Genomic DNA, 17,868 nt, shown 5'->3' on the forward strand with positions numbered 1-17,868 from the left:
AGGCAGTGACCTGCACAGTTTGGCAAATGTTTCTTAATATTTCAAATGTCATTGACTGAAATATAGGAGAAAATGATGAAATTTTGCTGTCTTAAAAATTTCATTAAAATGCTAAACAAAATGGTAACAGTAGTCACAGAACTTGCAAAGTTCAAGATTAGCTTGGCATTGCACTTAACAATTTCAGAAAGCACACTGCTAATATTTAGGTTTCTGAGCTTCTTTGTTTTGCTGGCTTGCTGTGCACAATGTCAGTGTTGAAGTCCAGAGATTAAAATTAGGTTTTATCTGAGGTAAAATGGTAAATTCAACCCATTGCAAGAAACAATTTTTTAGTATTATTGTATGCATAATTCTTTCTGAGATGGTTAAAAAGATAATGAAAACATGCCAAAGCCACTACTTGGAAAAGGATTTATTTATAATAAGTGATACAGAAATAGCCATGAGGTAGGTAGAGGCTCCTTTCTCATGCAAGATAATAACAAGTTCTCATGCTGACTTACTCACTACTTGGGTTTTCATGTGCACAATATCCAAATTCACTATCACAGTTGGATAAGCAGAAACTTAAAAGCTGGGACCAAGGATCAGGATGACATTATGAATTTAATCTTGAACTTCTCCATCAGCTCTAAATATAACAAAGGAAGAAAAGTTTTTAAAAACAAGAAAATAATTAAGGTATGGTAAACTCAAAATAAGCAAAATATCTCCATTGACCAGAAAGGGAATAAAAAAATCACAGTGGTGAGTTAGTAATCAGGGACTAGAGCCTGTTGGGCTCTGCGTCTGGATACAGCTAGGATTTGCCTCCTGCCGAGTGATGGAATTCAAAGTTCAGTGTGCATGGCAGTAGACCAGAGTCGAGTTAATTGCATGAAACCTGGGGCAAGTGCAGGGCTCACAAGCCTATGAATATGGTCAATAGAAAGTTATGGCTACTTTCTGGGGCTATAGTTTATATAAACATGCATACTTGCAATGTTGAAGGATACAGACAAACCTTATCAACAGGATCTAAAATTAAGCCACTCTACATTTAGTGACTGATTTTGAGATAAGCTTATGTTCATAAGAGAACTAGAACTTCAAGCCATTAAAAAAAATGGTACTGGCACAGAGTTCCTTTGGGAACCAGATTTTATCTGTGAAAGAAAGCAGGATCTCTGTGGCAACTAGAAAACAGACTTTTCCACATTGGAGAAAGAGGGATGGAAGGAGGTTTGATCCAGAGAGTAAGGTCTTGTGCTTTTCCCCAAGCAGAGTCCAGAGAATTGATATGCCTTTACACAGTAAATAGCTATGAGGCCCATTGAGGGTCACACAGATGCCAGTTCTTAGATAAGCTGTAGATCTGTAGGTCCATCTGTAGATAGGCTACCATCTGTATTATGGTCATAGCAGAGATCTTTCAGACACACAGAGGCCCATAGAAAGACAAAAGTGACCTTGAGATCAGTGATTGATGATCATTTGGATTGATGGACATCTCAAGGGCTACTGCTAGACATCTCAAGAGTTATACCTCATGTTTTCTGCATTTCCCTCACATACCTTGCCTTAGAACTAGATAAGCCTCTTAGACACAATCCAGTACAAAAGGAAAGTTCTAATTTGATTGATACTATTTTCTGCTGCTCTGATAAATGTGAGTTTAAAACTAGAAATTAAGTTGTCTTGCCTACTAAGATTCATACCAATTTCCAATCCAAATAATTCAGCCAAGTAAAACATGGTGCTCTGTTACTAGAAGGTTAATGAAGTGAACAGGAAAGCTGGACAAGCTAATCAGACGATAGGGCCAGGGGTCCAGATACACCATTCAAATTCTCTGTCCTGGCTGGAGTTTGGCAACATTTATGGGTAGTTGTTGCTCTGGCTTAAACTTTGATGAGAGTGTCTCTGGCCCAAAGTGGTAGCACATGGCAGAAATTCCAGTTATGTCCTTCTTGTGGGATCCCTTCTTGTCGCAGGGAACCACATTTTGCATCTCATTTCCCTAAAAAGCAGACATTTCCTTCAGGTTACCCCTTCTCCCACTATCTTTCCTGAGGTGGTAGAAGGAGCATAATCAATGTATATACAAGTTTTGTGTTATGGTAGAAAATTTTATTCAATATAAAAGCAACACTTTCTCCTTGAAAGCTGCAGATTGAGTATAACTGAGACCTTCCCCTTTTATATCCTTTTATCACCCTAGTTATAAACAAAGGGTGCCCAGTATAATCCTAAAAGGGCCAAAGATTTCCTAGAGTGGCTTTCCTAAGTACTTTTAGTAAAAAAGAGACACTGACTATTTTGCCGTTAGACTTGACATGGCTTTCCCCTCTACCCTTTCACCCTAAATCCAGAATCACTTCAGCCCATGTCCAACTTTGCATAGAAGAAAAGTGAAATCAGCCTCCTGAGGAGCCATGAAGATACTCTTTGACAATTGCAATTTAACAAACCAACAAACAAGATGAGGACTAAAAAAGTTCAGTGTTAGATTTTTAAAATCTTGAGTCATCTTAAATTTCCATTTTTATAAGATGATGCTCAAATAATTCACTGGAAACATAGATTGTTAAAATATGCCAGAAGCTGAACTTAAAAGGAAAAGAATTACCTTGTGTTTCATGTGCGTGTGTGTGTGTGTGCACGCTGTTAAGTCACCAGAGAAAAACAGACTTCTTTATTTTAAATCCTCATATTTTTAAACCCCTATATTCCGGCGAAGAAAAGACAGTAATATATATTTCTACAGCTTGAGCATGTGTGTTTTTATAGGAAAGGGGAAGAAAATATTTTGTGCTCCAGACAAAGAAAGGATTTAAGTACAATTGGAGAGAAAAGTGAAGGATGAAGACTGGTCCTTAGAGCTGGGGCTATGGCAAAAGTTCTTGATTCCCAAGATTGCCAAGTAGGGAGCTGGGTATCATGATGGTTCATGTGAGCCTGGGCCTGTCAGCAGGGAGCATGACTGACAGAAAACCAGAAGTCTACCTCCAAATATAATGTAAAGCCAATTGCTTGGACAATCCTGGAAAGGGAGAGGTGTTCACTAAGAATGACTGGTATGGAGGGCCTGTCAACTTTGGCAAGCAGGGACACAGAGCTAGATTTGGAAAAATAGATTTAGAAAAATAAAGGAACATAAATATTTGTGCACATTCCTACCGAAGATAAAGAGAAAAGAAATTATCAAATAAGTGTTTATGAATGTTTACCGACAAATTATACTTTTCCCCAAAGCAGATTTTATAGCTATAATTTTCATTTCTACAAAATGCTGATTTCTCATTTCCTTGGAAAAAAGTGGGGCTTTTCTTTAAGCTTAACATTTTATCTCAGACTTACTCTCCTTCAGTTGCACTTACTTATATTTCTGTAATAATGTTTCTATAAGCACTTTGAAATCCTCATCTTTTTAAAAATTTCTAAGGTCTTAAAATTGAATAATAATCCTCAAGGGTAACTGTATGTTCACAGCGTCTACTGTGCTAAAATCTTTGAGTGTGAATGTTTATTTAGACATGACCTGAAACTGTAAACTGCCATTTTTGTCACATACTAAATTTTCATATCTACATTATTCTATTTATTGATTGATTTTATCACAATAATCTTAATCTATTTCTGAACCAATATAACATGGTTTTAAGTTTAAGGCAATCGTCTAGTTCATGTAGTATCAAAAAGCACATCCTTCTATAGTATTTTTTAAATAGTATTTTAGTATTTTTTAAATAGATATTTGAGGGTGTTTGCCTTTCCATGTTAAATTTGAATTTTTTTTTTTATTTTTTAGAGAGGGAGGGAGAGAGAGAGAGAGAAAGAAAAAGAGAGGAAGTTGGGGAGGTTATGACCTGAGCTGAAATCAAGAGCAGATACTTAACCAACTGAACCACCCAGATGCCCCTTAAATTATTTTAACCTATTTCTTTAAAAAATTAAGTCCTGTTCAGAGTTGGATTTATTTATATTTATATATTTGCCTGTATTTATAGTTACATTTAGAGGATTGTTGGATCTTAAAGGGCCTTATAAAAACCTGAAGGAGTTTGGATTTTTTCTTTTTTTTTCTTTTTTCCTTTTTTAATTTTATTATGTTAATCACCATACATTACATCATTAGTTTTTGATGTAGTGTTCCATGATTCATTTGCGTATAACACCCAGGGCTCCATTCTGTATGTGCCCTCTTTAATACCCATCACCAGGCTAACCCATCCCCCCCACCTCCCTCCGCTCTAGAACCATGAGAGACTATGGACTCTGAGAAACAAACTGAGGGTTCTGGAGTGGATTTTTTTCTTGAGGTCAGTGAGTTTAAGTGCATTTCTTGAGACCCCAAGTGAAAAGGTTCAGAGAAACAGACAAAAAAAAAATAGACTATTTTGCTTACAGAGTGAGGAGTGGTTGGAATAAAGGGGACAAGATCTGAGAGAGGAATCTCAGTAAAGCAGCTGCTACAATGTTCAGGTGAAATATGAAGGAAATGAAAAGGCCTAAAGGAGGGATACAAGGGTAAGGATAGATAAGTGGACATATTTAAGAGATAGTAGACCTGAGTGTTGGGCAAGGAATGAGTGAAGAATAAATCTCTTGACTTGCCCATCACATCCAGTGACCAAAATGTAATACAATATCTACACTCCATGGGATACGGTGTAGCCACACAGCAGGGGAGTAATATGTAAATGTGTTTATGACAGAATACTACATTCAAAAGTCAGGAAGCAGAATGTCATGAAATAAGGATAGGTATGTAAACAAAGCAATATAAAGGAGAAAAAAATAAATATATCAGAAGCTGCCGTAAACAAAAGAAAAATGTTTAATTATATATCCAGTCACTTGTTTTACAGAAAACAATAAAATGACATTAAATTAGGTGTGTTTTTGTTTTTGTTTTTTTTACTATTGCTCATAGTAAGTATTTTTAAAAGATAGCATTCTTGAGTGTTTATTGTGTGGCTGGCACTGTGTAGAGCAACTACCAGGGTTATTTCATTTCTCCTTACAGGCTTCCTTTCGTAAGACTGCTATGCATTTCCTCTTTTATTTATTTTCTTAGCAGCTGAGGAAGCTGCTGCTTGTAGATATAAATTACTTGCTGAAAGTCACTGATACACTAACAAGTGACAGAGTCAGAACTGATGTGCAGTTAACATTGAATAACTTTAAGTTGTTTCTTTTTCTTGTAGCCTTCACTGTACTGTGAACATATTCAGCACTAATTACTGTCAGTTAATACATATCATTTTTTGGTGCCTCAGAGAAGAGACAGCAATTACAGAAAATGGAAGAAGATTTTTTTTAAAATACACAAAAACAAAATACAACATTATTTACAAACATACAAAGCAAAACAGAACATATTGACAAGGCCATGCACTTTAAAGAACCTCTAGCTACTATCATTCATGAAAAGCATCTGGCAGCCAGGAAAGGCTCAAGGAAAATTTCATGGTTGCATATATTAAAATCTATGAACCAGCACTGGTATTCATGTTCTAACTACCTCTATTGATATTGTTCATTTTGGTCATGAGAATTTTCATTATGAATGAGAATGTCTTCACCTTCAGCCACAAACTTACCATTACCATTCCTCTTCTCTTTGAAGTTATTTGGGTCATATGGAGAATGTAAGGTAGAAGAAATCACATTTCCTTTCATTCATGATTTTTTTGGTATAATTCTGAACTGGTTTCCACAGGATGTTTTTTAGTGTAAGTGAGCCTCCAAAATCCATTCTAATATTATGCTCAGTGACCTTCTTTTTCTGTTTCCAGTAAACATGGATGCAATGAATTTTCAACAACCAAGTTATTCAGGGAAGCAAATAATGTTAAATATAGCAAAGGGCATGATGATCAGGCTGAGAAGTTAAGGCAATCATCCAGTTCATGCAAATTTACATGGAGCCAGGCCCTGTCGTCTGCCTTTCAATTAGACTGAGGTGAAAGTTGCAGTTGTGCTAGGTGCTGTGAGCATAATCAGCATTGTGTTCTCTGTGGTAGTCCAGGCCCCATGAACAGTGCCAGCATCATTTAAGATAAACCTGCTAGTCAGTTCATTTGTGCTAAAAATAGTTAACTAAAGAAGAGCGGGTTCTCTTCTCTCTTTGACATGAAGTCAAGTACCTTCTAATACAGGGTTATGGGTTTTTGGAAGTGACACTGGTAAGAAAAAAGTGCTTCACAGTGAGAACCCATTCAATTGGGTTCAGCAAGTGGGAGAAAACAAGGGGGGTTATAACAATAGAGAGGGAGCCAGGCATTTGGACACCATAGAATTACCCTATATTTAAATTCCAGCTCTGCCTTTTATTAGCTGAATAAGCAAGCTTTTAAACCTATTTAAGACCGAGTTTCCCCATCAGAAAGTGGGGTTAAAAACACCTACCTCATTGGTTATGTGGTGAACATGCCAACACAGTATCTGCACATAGTACCAGCAGGTATTGGCTTCCATCTTTTCTTTGTCCTTGTTCTTCTATCATTACTCTTCTCCCACTAATTATATTCTGAAAGAAAGAAAAGCTACATTCAAATGATATGAAGGTACCATGTGCATTGCTAACTCTCTTGCTCTGTGGGCTGGCTCGCTTCCAGTTTTTTTCTTTCCCTGTGAACTCTGCTCATCTTCCCCACCTCCAACTCCTCAGTCATTTACTACCCATGGCATTTTTCAAAAAGAAACAATTATATCTCCTTGTCCTGGAGACAGTCTACTTGTCCTGGTCTGATTCTCCATTAATCATTTTTTTTCCAATAAATTAATTAGTGCCCCAATATAAGGAACAGTTTACATTTTGATTATGGCTTTAGGAAATGATTTCCTAACTCAAAAGCTCTGGGGAATACTGTCCTCTTTGTTGTCAACTTCTGTGACTAGGAAGGCTTGAAAGCCCTAGGAACCTGCTTGTAAAATCCCAAGTTTGGTTCTAAACTGGGAAACTCCAAGCCTGAGAGGAAAGAAAGAGAAGAGCTAATGGCATCTTTCCATGGCTGACATTGAGGGTGCAACATGAATTGGGGAAAGATCTGGAATAGCCATTAAGAGTTGGAAGTTATAGTCTTCATTCTGCTCATATTTCACTGTGTAACCTGAGCAAGAGTTTTCCTCAAAGGAAAAATGTACATTTGGATTCAAGGATTTCTAAAAAAATAATTTATATTTTTATGATTCCACAAATAATGTCAGGAATTAATATTACTTTATATAAAATGTAATTATAGCTCTTGTCACTGTTCTAAACACTTTATAAATATGAACTCATTTAATCTTTTTTTTAAAGATTTTATTTATTTATTTGACAGAGACACAGCGAGAGAGGGAACACAAGCAGGGGGAGTGGGAGAGGGAGAAGAAGGCTTCTCGCTGAGCAGGGAGGCCGAGGAGGGGCTGGATCCCAGGACCCTAGGATCATGACCTGAGCCGAAGGCAGACGCTTAATGACTGAGCCGCCCAGGCGCCCCTCATTTAATCTTCTTAATGGCTCCATAAATGAAGCATGATAATTATCTTCATATAGATTAGGAAACCAAGACTCAGAGAAGTGTAGTGACTTGACCTAAGTCACATAGTATCTATGAGGTGGAACCAGAATTTGAAAACATTAGCTTGACTCCAGCATTTCTATTCTTAACCACTATACTTGGCTGCACTTACAAATGAGATATTTATATACCTCTTTATACATTTTTAGATATGCTTCCCAATCACTATGCTGTACTACATTGAAAAAAAACATATTTTGAATCAGTTCTGTCACCTGTTTACTATGTCCATGCCTGGAGCTGTTGCTGAGCCTAGGTAGTCATCAGCTTTGAAGAGGAACATCCATGATTCTTCTGCTGTTCTGGTCATTCCATATGGCTGAGCCTCATTCTTCTTTTCCAAAAAGTGGGAGGAAGTATAACCTTTTAAAATAATTAGTCTTTTCTAAGATCACAAAGGTCAGTTTACAGGCTGATAGTTTAAATGCTTTTTTCACCACAATTTTAGAGAATAAAGAATGTTTTTAATGTCTCTGAAATGACTTTAATAGCAGATGATTTTCCTTCAAAGAAACTCTTTTCTAGTTTTCTATCAAGAAAACCTGCTGGTTGACATTTGTCTCTTGGGACGACACTGCCCCATATGTCACCAAGAACCAAGATTGCCCTGTCATACACATGTAGTAGCTGCCAATCAATTTATTTTTAATGTGACCCTTGAATCCCCATACAGAATCAAAGGCATTCTCTTGCTCTACCCCTCAAAATCTTTTAAAGTATGACTATGAAAGAGAAGGGGGAGCATGGTATCATGCAAGGATCTTTTTTGCTCAATATTGGCTGCAAGAAGCTGACTCAATTTTCTGATTTTTAGATTGGGAATGATGATCATGAGCTCAAAGAGTTTCTCTGAGAATTAGAAGAGATTATATATGTAAGTTGCTTGGTGCAGTATCTGAAACATTGTACAGTTGTTCAATAAATACTTTTTCTTTCTACTTCTATCTGAGGACAACCAAGATTTGCATATATTCTTTAGAATAATGGAATCCCATGATTGGCCCAAGCTTTGCATTTACACTTTAGCTGCATTTTTTTTCCATTTATGTAGCACTAGCTTTCTTTATTATCAAGCCAAATTTTATTGATCATTGCTAAAGTCATTGTGCTATGTACTAAAGAGAATATTAAAATCGTGCAATCCATGTAATGTACACCTACCCTAAATGGGCCAACAATCCTCTTGAAAAACAACGCTACCACCTTGTCTTCATTCCCCACCTCCCACTTACATACACACACACCATAAATATAAGAGCACCGAACAGGATTATAAAATAATTTAGGGGCAAGATCTGCATAATCAGATCACATGAAGTAGTTGATCTTGATTATAATAACTGGCAGAGTTCTCATTAAGAAAGTTGATTATAACTTGAGCCTTAAAGGTTGCATTTGGGTGGACAAAGAGGAACAAGAAGAATTTTTAGATTGGAGAAAGATCAGGCGCTATAAATATGGAAACAAAAGTATGCAGGATATTATATGACCAAGAGACTAAACACAATGAAAGGAACAAATATGTGTGACTGAGAGGAATAGGGTCCAATGTATTAGAATGATTAAACCCTGGAAGAAGGTCAACTGGGAGAGATGGTGGATCCCTTAGCTAATGCATTCTATGATTTTTCAGCCATTAGACCCTTGAATCTAGACTCAAGTACACAGGATTAATTTGGCAAATCACAAATGATGACCTTATTAATAGGATTCCCTTTGAGTCTCTCCTGAATTTCAGAGTCAGCACACTCTTACACTACTTGGTCATCCACACCGTCTCCATGACTCCTCCATTTACACCACCATTGGGCACAACACGACCAACATTGCTCTGGGCAAGTTGTTGGAAGTAGAATTGAGTTCAGCAGCATGTAAGAAAGTGGAGTGACCTGGGGCATGGCTTTGGTTGTGTTCTCCAAGGTTGAGGAGGACCTTGGAGAAGTCTTAAAATAATGATAGGTGATTTTTTTCAGTGGAGCAGGGAAGTGATGCCTGGGGTTTCCTGTAACTACAGTCCTGTGGGGACTGTATTAGTTTCTTAGGGTTTCCATAACAAAGTACTACAACCAGGTGGCTTAAAACAATAGTAATTTCTTGTCTCACTGTTCTGGAGGTTACAAATCTGAAATTAAGGTATTGACAGGGCCATATTCTGAGTTCTGTAGGGGAGAATCCTTCCTTACACTTTCTAACTTCTGATGTTTGCCAGCAGTCCTTGGTTTTCCTTGGCTTGTAGATGCACCATTTTAATCTCTACCTCCATCATCACATGACTGTCTTCTTCCTGCGTATACCTGTCTCTGAGTCTTTCCTCCTCTTATAAAAACACCACTCATTTTAGATTGAGGGCTCACTTATGACTTCTTCATAACTTGATTATATCTGCAAAGACCCTATTTGAAAAAAAAAAAAAAGACATTCACCTGTACCAGGGGTTAAGACTTCAGTGTAGCTTTTTGGAGTGGGGGAGATGGGCACAATCCAACTCATAATAGACACCATTACATGACAGACAGGAATGAGCCCTTCATAGATCAATAGAAACACAGCATGCTTCACCTAAAGCTGAGGCATCCTGAAAGTGTCTGTGTTGCTTAAAAATTTCTGAGCCTCAATCCTATGCTTTTGCATTATTTTTTACTTTTGAAGATTGAGTTTTAATTATGAAGTATATTACAAGAATAAAAAAATGTACATGTTTATATGCAGATTTGAATTTTTGCAACAAATTCAGATTTGCCACCACATTTATTGTCACAGCAGAACTATAAATCACAAATTATTGTTGAGAGTTTACATAGAACTTCCACATGAGAATATGACATATTGAAAAATAAAAAATCTTAGATCTGTACATTATTGCCTTATCATCTTGATTATTGACCTTGTAGAATATCATCAAGTTTCTTAACACTGACTGACTGACTCACCTGGCAATCAGCTCATCACTGGTTCCTCCCCATGGGTGAGCTGCCCCTTTCACAGCTTCTTCCCAGAATGAAAAGAGAGATGCTGAACAGAGCAGGTCCAGGTTGTTTTTCATAAATTTACCATTCCAAGGAAGTTTAATATTTTTCTGGAGCCGAACAAACAAAGGGGCAGAAAGAAGCCAGAATTATTACCTAAACTGTGTTTCCTTCACCTGGAAGGAAACATCAGAAGCAGCAAAGAAATATTTCCTCCCAACATTTAACCCACATTTCTTTTTCAGATAAGAAAAACAAGTCTTAACGAGATAAGCTGATTTACATAAGTTTTTCTGGCTGTTTCCAAATTCTGTACCTCTTTCCATTTCACTACAGTTGCCTTCTCTTTGTAATAAGTGTACTTATTAAACATAATTTGGTCTTTTTGTTTTATATTTGTGGTGTGGATTCTTTCAGATACAATTCTTATACCAGCAAAACCTGCTGTCAGGAATCTCAGATGATACAATTAATTCTTGGAAATTATGCTTTGCCATATTATCCCAGTCAAAATGTATCAGGTTGGCATTTTGAACTGCATTTGAACTCTTTAGCACTAAAAATAACTGACTCAGGAAAATAAATCATTTTCTATTATCTTTTTTTTTTTAAAGATTTTATTTATTTATTTGAGACAGAGAGAATGAGAGAGACAGAGAGCACATGAGAGGGGGGAGGGTCAGAGGGAAGAGCAGGCTCCCTGCCGAGCAGGGAGCCTGATGCGGGACTCAATCCGGGGACTCCAGGATCATGACCTGAGCCGAAGGCAGTCACTTAACCAACTGAGCCACCCAGGCGCCCCTCTATTATCTTAAGAACAAAAGTTGAACTTTCTCAGAAGAAGCTAAGGATGTTGGGTTGCCTCTTCATAGCAGAAATCCAAATGTAGCCAATAATTAGTAGTGATCCTTTTAGTACTGTAGCCATCAGTCTCATGTCCAAAATATCAACCTGTAAACATCCTATTTGAAAAACCAGTGCTGCCCCAAATTCTCTTTGCTTACTTCATAGCACTTCATAGTACCTTAAATTGTAAAAATTGTATTTATCTTCTCATGTATGTCTTCCATTAGAATGAAAGCTCAATTAGAGGAATCACATTTGTCTTGTTCACCCTTGTTTCTAACATAATTTCTAACATGTCTCTAGCATGATTTCTAACAAATAAACATAAGTAAAATTAGCTGAAGAAATATATGAACAAAACTGTGATTTTGTTACACTTGTCAGACAATATAACACTTATTGATATTTTGCATAGGTGATTCACTTATCTTTGACAGTCTTCAGGCATTAATAATTGCTGACAGTTTTAATTTCCTTCCTCTAACATACCAGAATTCGATGCCAAGAGTGATGATGGAATGTAGGGATACATGTTCCCTGTCTCCGCTACTATCCCATTGTATTTATCTTCCAATGTACTATGTTCTGTTTTTTTTGTTTGTTTGTTTTGTTTTATTTTTATTTTTCCGATTCTTAGGATGGTGCCTATCCTGTTTGGGATTAATCCATTCATGCCTAAAAACAAGCATTTGAAGACCCTTGACTGAATTAGGTTAGTAAAAATTGTTGAATTTGTATAATGTTTCAGGCACTGGAAATAAATTATTCACTAATATTTCTGTAAGCTAAAAATAGTAATTTTTTGCCTTCGCTACTGAGTATTATCATGCTTTAGGTATTGTCACTAATTCCTTTAAAATTAAAGAAACTAAAATCAAGAAAAGTTAGGTAATTTTACCAGTGTTCCACAACCTCCTGTTCCTACTTGCAAGCTCATACCTTGTTATGAATAGGACCTATACACATATAATAAGCTGATTAAGAGAATTGACTTTGGAGCTTAAATGGTTTGGATTTGCTTTGATACTTGCTTGTTCTATGAGTTCTTTAAACCTTAGTTTCTTCACCTGTACATTGGGAAAAAGAGTTCTTTAATCATGGCATGTTGCAGTGGACCTTAGTATACTGAAATCATGCATTTTTTAAAATTATTTTTCTTTATTTATGGTCATAACATTTTAATATTTCCATCAACTATTTGATCCAAATCAAAGTTTTGTAAAATTATGACTCATAGCTTGTTATGTAAATTTTTGCAGAAAAAAATCCCTTTAACACACATGTATTAAAATTTCTGATAGATTTCTCTTTTTAAAAAATTTTTTATTGTTATGTTAATCACCATACATTACATAATTAGTTTTTGATGTAGTGTTCCATGATTCATTGTTTGCTTGTAACACCCAGTGCTCCATGCAGAGCATGCCCTCTTTTTTTTTTTTTTTTTTAAAGATTTTATTTATTTGACAGAGAGAGACACAGCGAGAGAGGGAACACAAGCAGGGGGAGTGGGAGAGGGAGAAGCAGGCTTCCCGCAGAGCAGGGAGCCCGATGCCGGGCTCGATCCCAGGACCCTGGGACCATGACCTGAGCCGAAGGCAGACACTTAACGGCTGAGCCACCCAGGCGCCCCGAGCATGCCCTCTTTAATACCCATCACCAGGCTAACGCATCCTCCCACCTCCTTCCCCCCTAGAACCCTCAGTTTGTTTTTCAGAGTTCATCGTCTCTCCTGGTTCGTCTCCCTCTCCAATTTCCCCCCCTACATTCTTCCCCTCCTGCTATCTTCTTCTTCTTCTTCTTTTTTTTTTTTTTTTAACATATGTTGTATTATTTGTTTCAGAGGTACAGATCTGTGGTTCAACAGTCTTGCACAATTTATTTGGGTCATTTCTCTTTTTGATAAGTCTGCCCAGGGGTTTATCAATCTTATTAATTCTTCCAAAGAACCAGCTCCTAGTTTCATTGACCTGTTCTACTATTCTTTTGGTTTCTATTTCATTGATTTCTGCTCTGATCTTTATTATTTCTCTTCTTCTGCTGGGTTTAGGCTTTATTTGCTGTTCTTTCTCCAGCTCCTTTAGGTGTAGAGTTAGGTTGTGTACTTGAGACCTTTCTTGTTTCTTGAGAAAGGCTTGTATTGCTATATACTTTCCTCTTAGGACTGCCTTTGCTGCATCCCAAAGATTTTGAACAGTTGTGTTTTCATTTTCATTGGCTTCCATGAATTTTTTTAAATTCTTCTTTAATTTCCTGGTTGACCCATTCATTCTTTAGTAGGATGCTCTTTAGCCTCCATGTATTTGAGTTCTTTCCGACTTTCCTCTTGTGATTGAGTTCTAGTTTCAAAGCATTGTGGTCTGAAAATAGGCAGGGAATGATCCCAATCTTTTGGTACTGGTTGAGACCTGATTTGTGACCTAGGATGTGATCTATTCTGGAGAATGTTCCATGGGCACTAGAGAAGAATGTGTATTCCGTTGCTTTGGGGTGGAATGTTCTGAATATGTGAAGTCCATTTGGTCCAGTGTGTCATTTAAAGTCTTTATTTCCTTGTTGATCTTTTGCTTAGACGATCTGTCCTTTTCAGTGAGGGGGGTGTTAAAGTCCCCCACTATTATTGTATTGTTGTCAATGTGTTTCTTTGCTTTTGTTATTAATTGCCTTATATAACTGGCTGTTCCCATGTTAGGGGCATAGATCTTCTTGTTGGATAGATTCTTTAAGTAGGATATAGTGTCCTTCCTCATCTCTTATTACAGTCTTTGGTTTAAAATCTAATTTGTCTGATATAAGGATTGCCACCCCAGCTTTCTTTTGGTGTTCATTAGCATGGTAAATGGTTTTCCACACCCTCACTTTCAATATGGGGGTGTCTTTGGGTCTAAAATGAGTCTCTTGCAGACAGCATATCGATGGGTCTTGTTTTTTAATCCAATCTGATAGCCTGTGTCTTTTGATTGGGGCATTTATCCCATTTACATTCAGGGTAGCTATTGAAAGATATGAATTTAGTGCCACTGTATTGCCTGTAAGGTGACTGTTACTGTATATTGTCTGTGTTCCTTTCTGGTCTATGTTGCTTTTAGGCTCTCTCTTTGCTTAGAGGACCCCTTTCAAGATTTCCTGTAGGGCTGGTTTCGTGTTTGCAAATTCCTTTAGTTTTTGTTTGTCCTGGAAACTTTTGATCTCTTCTTCTATTTTCAGTGATAGCCTAGCTGGATATAGTATTACTGGCTGCATATTTTTCTCATTTAGTGCTCTGAATATATATCATGCCAGTCCTTTCTGGCCTGCCAGGTCTCTGTGGATAGGTCTGTTGCCAATCTAATGTTTCTACCATCGTAGGTTACAGATCTCTTGTCCCAAGCTGCTTTCAGGATTTTCTCTTTGTCTCTGAGATCGTAAGTTTTACTATTAGATGTCGGGGTGTTGACCTATTTTTATTGATTTTGATGGGGGTTCTCTTTGCCTCCTGGATTTTGATGCCTGTTTCCTTCCCCAAATTAGGGAAGTTCTCTGCTATAATTTGCTCCAATATACCTTCTGCCCCTCTTTCTCTTTCTTCTTCTTCTGGGGTCCCAATTATTCTAATGTTGTTTCGTCTTATGGTATCACTTATCTCTCAAATTCTGCCCTCGTGATCCAGTAGTTGTTTATCTCTCTTTTTCTCAGCTTCTTTATTTTCCATCATTTGGTCCTCTATATCACTAATTCTCTCTTTTGCCTCATTTATCCTAACAGTTAATGCCCCCATTTTTGATTGTACCTCATTAATAGCCTTTTTGATTTCTACTTGGTTAGATTTTAGTTCTTTTATTTCTCCAGAAAGGATTTCTCTAATAACCTCCATGCTTTTTTCAAGCCCAGCTAGTATCTGTAAAATCATCATTCTGAACTCTAGTTCCGACATCGTACTAATGTCCGTATTGAGTAGGTCCCTGGCAGTTGGTACTACCTCTTGTTCTTTTTGTTGAGGTAATTTTTTCTGTCTTGTCATTTTGTCCAGAGGAGAATAGATGAATGACAGAACAAAATGCTAACAGGGTAACAACGTCCCCAGAAAATATACTCTAAACAAATCAGAAAAGACCTGAAACTGGGGGTAAAGAAGGGAAAGAAAGAAAAAAGAAAAAGAAAAAGATAAAAACAAACAGAAACAGAACAAAACAAAAAAAACCCAGATATGATCAAATATGATCAGGCTGTGCATAGATCAGTGCCACACACTAGATTTTGGGTGTATTTTGGTCTGTTAGAAGAAAGTGCCTCCCAAAATTTTAAAGAAAAAAAAACTTATATATGTACAAAAATAAGGGTTAATATGAAGGGATGGAATATGAGTGTAAAGATGAAAATTATAAAATTTTATAAAAGGAATTAATAAGTTGTTTGAAAAAAGAAAGAAGAGGATTTAAAAAAAAGGGGAAAAAGAGAGAGAATGTGATCAGGCAGGAGACTAGAACAAAGGCATACAGTAGAGATTTAGAGTATTTTTTGATCTGTTAGAAGAAATTGTATCTCAAAATTTTAAAGAGAGAACAACTTATATATCTATATACCAAAAATAAGGGTAACTACTATTAAGGGATAGAATATGACTCTAAAAATGAAAAATAAAAATGTTTTTTAAAAAGGGATTGATAAGATGTTGGTTGAAAAAGGGAAAAATAAAAATAAAAAAAAAAGGCAGTTAAAAAAAATTAACTTTGAAAGACTAAAGAATCATGGTAAAAAAGCCATGAATTCTATGTGCAGGATTCCCCTAGCGCTGGAGTTCTGCCATTCTCATTGATCGGTAAACTTGGTTTTGGCTGGCTGTTCTCGCTGATCTTCTGGGGGAGGGGCCTGTTGCCATGGCTCCCAAATGTCTTTGCCAGAGTCGGAATTGCCCTGCCCTTGCCAGTCGGGGCTAAGTAATCTGCTCCCGTTTGCTCTCGGGAGCTTTTGTTCCCTGCAAGCTTTCTGCAAGGCTCTGGAGGATGAGAGTGAAAATGACAGCTTCCCAATCTCCGCCCTGGAGGAGCTGAGAACTGGGGCCCCACTCCTCAGTGCACCCCAGAGAAAAGCTGTCAGTCACTCCCGTCTCCCTGGTCTCACGCCGCACTCCGTGCTCACCCGGCCTGTGACTGAGCATTTCTATCTCTGGCACCCGACTCCGTGTGGAGTCTCCAAACCCAGCAGATCCCTGTGGTGCGCTCCCGCGCCGCTCCTCCCAGTGGAGGAAGGGGAGTCTCCCCAGATCTGCCACTTGTTGGGTCCCTGCTGGAAGTGCAGTGGCCCGACTGTGCCGCGGATCACAGTTTATGGCAACCCCGAGCTGAGAGTCCACTCCTTGGCTCTGTCTCTGCAGCCGGTTTCCCCGCTCCGAACCTGGGAGCTCTGCCGCACTCAGACACTCTGGTCTTTCTGCGACCCCGAGAGTCCTGAGACCACACTGTCCCACAAGGGTTCCACCCCCCGCTTAGCCACCGGAGTGACATCCCTCAGCGGAGCCGACTTCTAAAAGTTCCGATTTTCTCTCACTTGCCAGAAGCAGCAGACAGAGGCCCCCTCCCCCGCCATCTATCCTCCTGAATATCGCCTTGGATTCACTTCTCCACATGTCCTACCTTCCAGAAAGTGGTTGCTTTTCTGTTCAGAGAGTTGCTGGTATTCTTTTCTTATCTCCTGTTGAGTTTGTAGGTGTTCAGAATGGTTTGATCCCCATCCAGCTGAATTCCTGAGACCAGATGAAATCCAGGTCTCCTACTCCTCTGCCATCTTGCTCTGCCCCCCTGACATCATGCATTTTTAAGAAAAGATTAAACTCCTGTGGAGAAGGGGTGCCTGGGTTGCTCAGCCAGTTAAGCCTCCCACTCTTGGTTTTGGCTCAGGTCATGATCTCTGGGTCCTGGAATAGAGCTGCATTGGGCTCCACGCTCAGCACAGAGTCTGCTTAAGACTTTCTCCCTCTTCCTCTGCCTGCTGCCCCCCTCCCTGTTCTCCTTATCTCTCATTCTCTCTCTCTTTCTCTTTCTCTTTCCCTTAAATGAATAAATAAAATTTTAAATTCCTGGGGGATCATCCCTTTCCCAGTACTGGTACTAGGTCAGTAGTGATATCAGAGTTGTTGGAACTGTGCAATCAAAGGCAAGAACTTTCAGGGTAATTCTAAGAAATCACTTTCCATTTGGATAGCTTCTTGTGAATGCAGCCTGCTATCTTATTGGATCATTCCTGGGACAGCATCTGTGTCCTTTTGCCTTGCAGAAGTCCCTTTGCACTTGGCTGTTCTCCTTCTCAATTCAGTTAGCTATCCACAACATTATGCCACGTCACTTTCTGCAGAGATTGCTTTCCTTAATGACCTTCTATGTTTCTGTCCTTGGCAATATATAAAAATCCACTGCCAGTTGAGGATTTAATTTTCATGTTATACTGACAGCCCTGCCCACCAGACACAATATCATTATAAAATGTCTTGCTATCAAGAAGTAATATTTGGTAGTTTCTTGTGTGTT

This window comes from Mirounga angustirostris, unplaced genomic scaffold (genome assembly GCF_029215605.1).
Source record: "Mirounga angustirostris isolate CCGP_5_RB_7025 unplaced genomic scaffold, mMirAng1.0.hap1 SCAF_13, whole genome shotgun sequence".
NCBI classification, from domain to species: Eukaryota; Metazoa; Chordata; class Mammalia; order Carnivora; family Phocidae; genus Mirounga; species Mirounga angustirostris.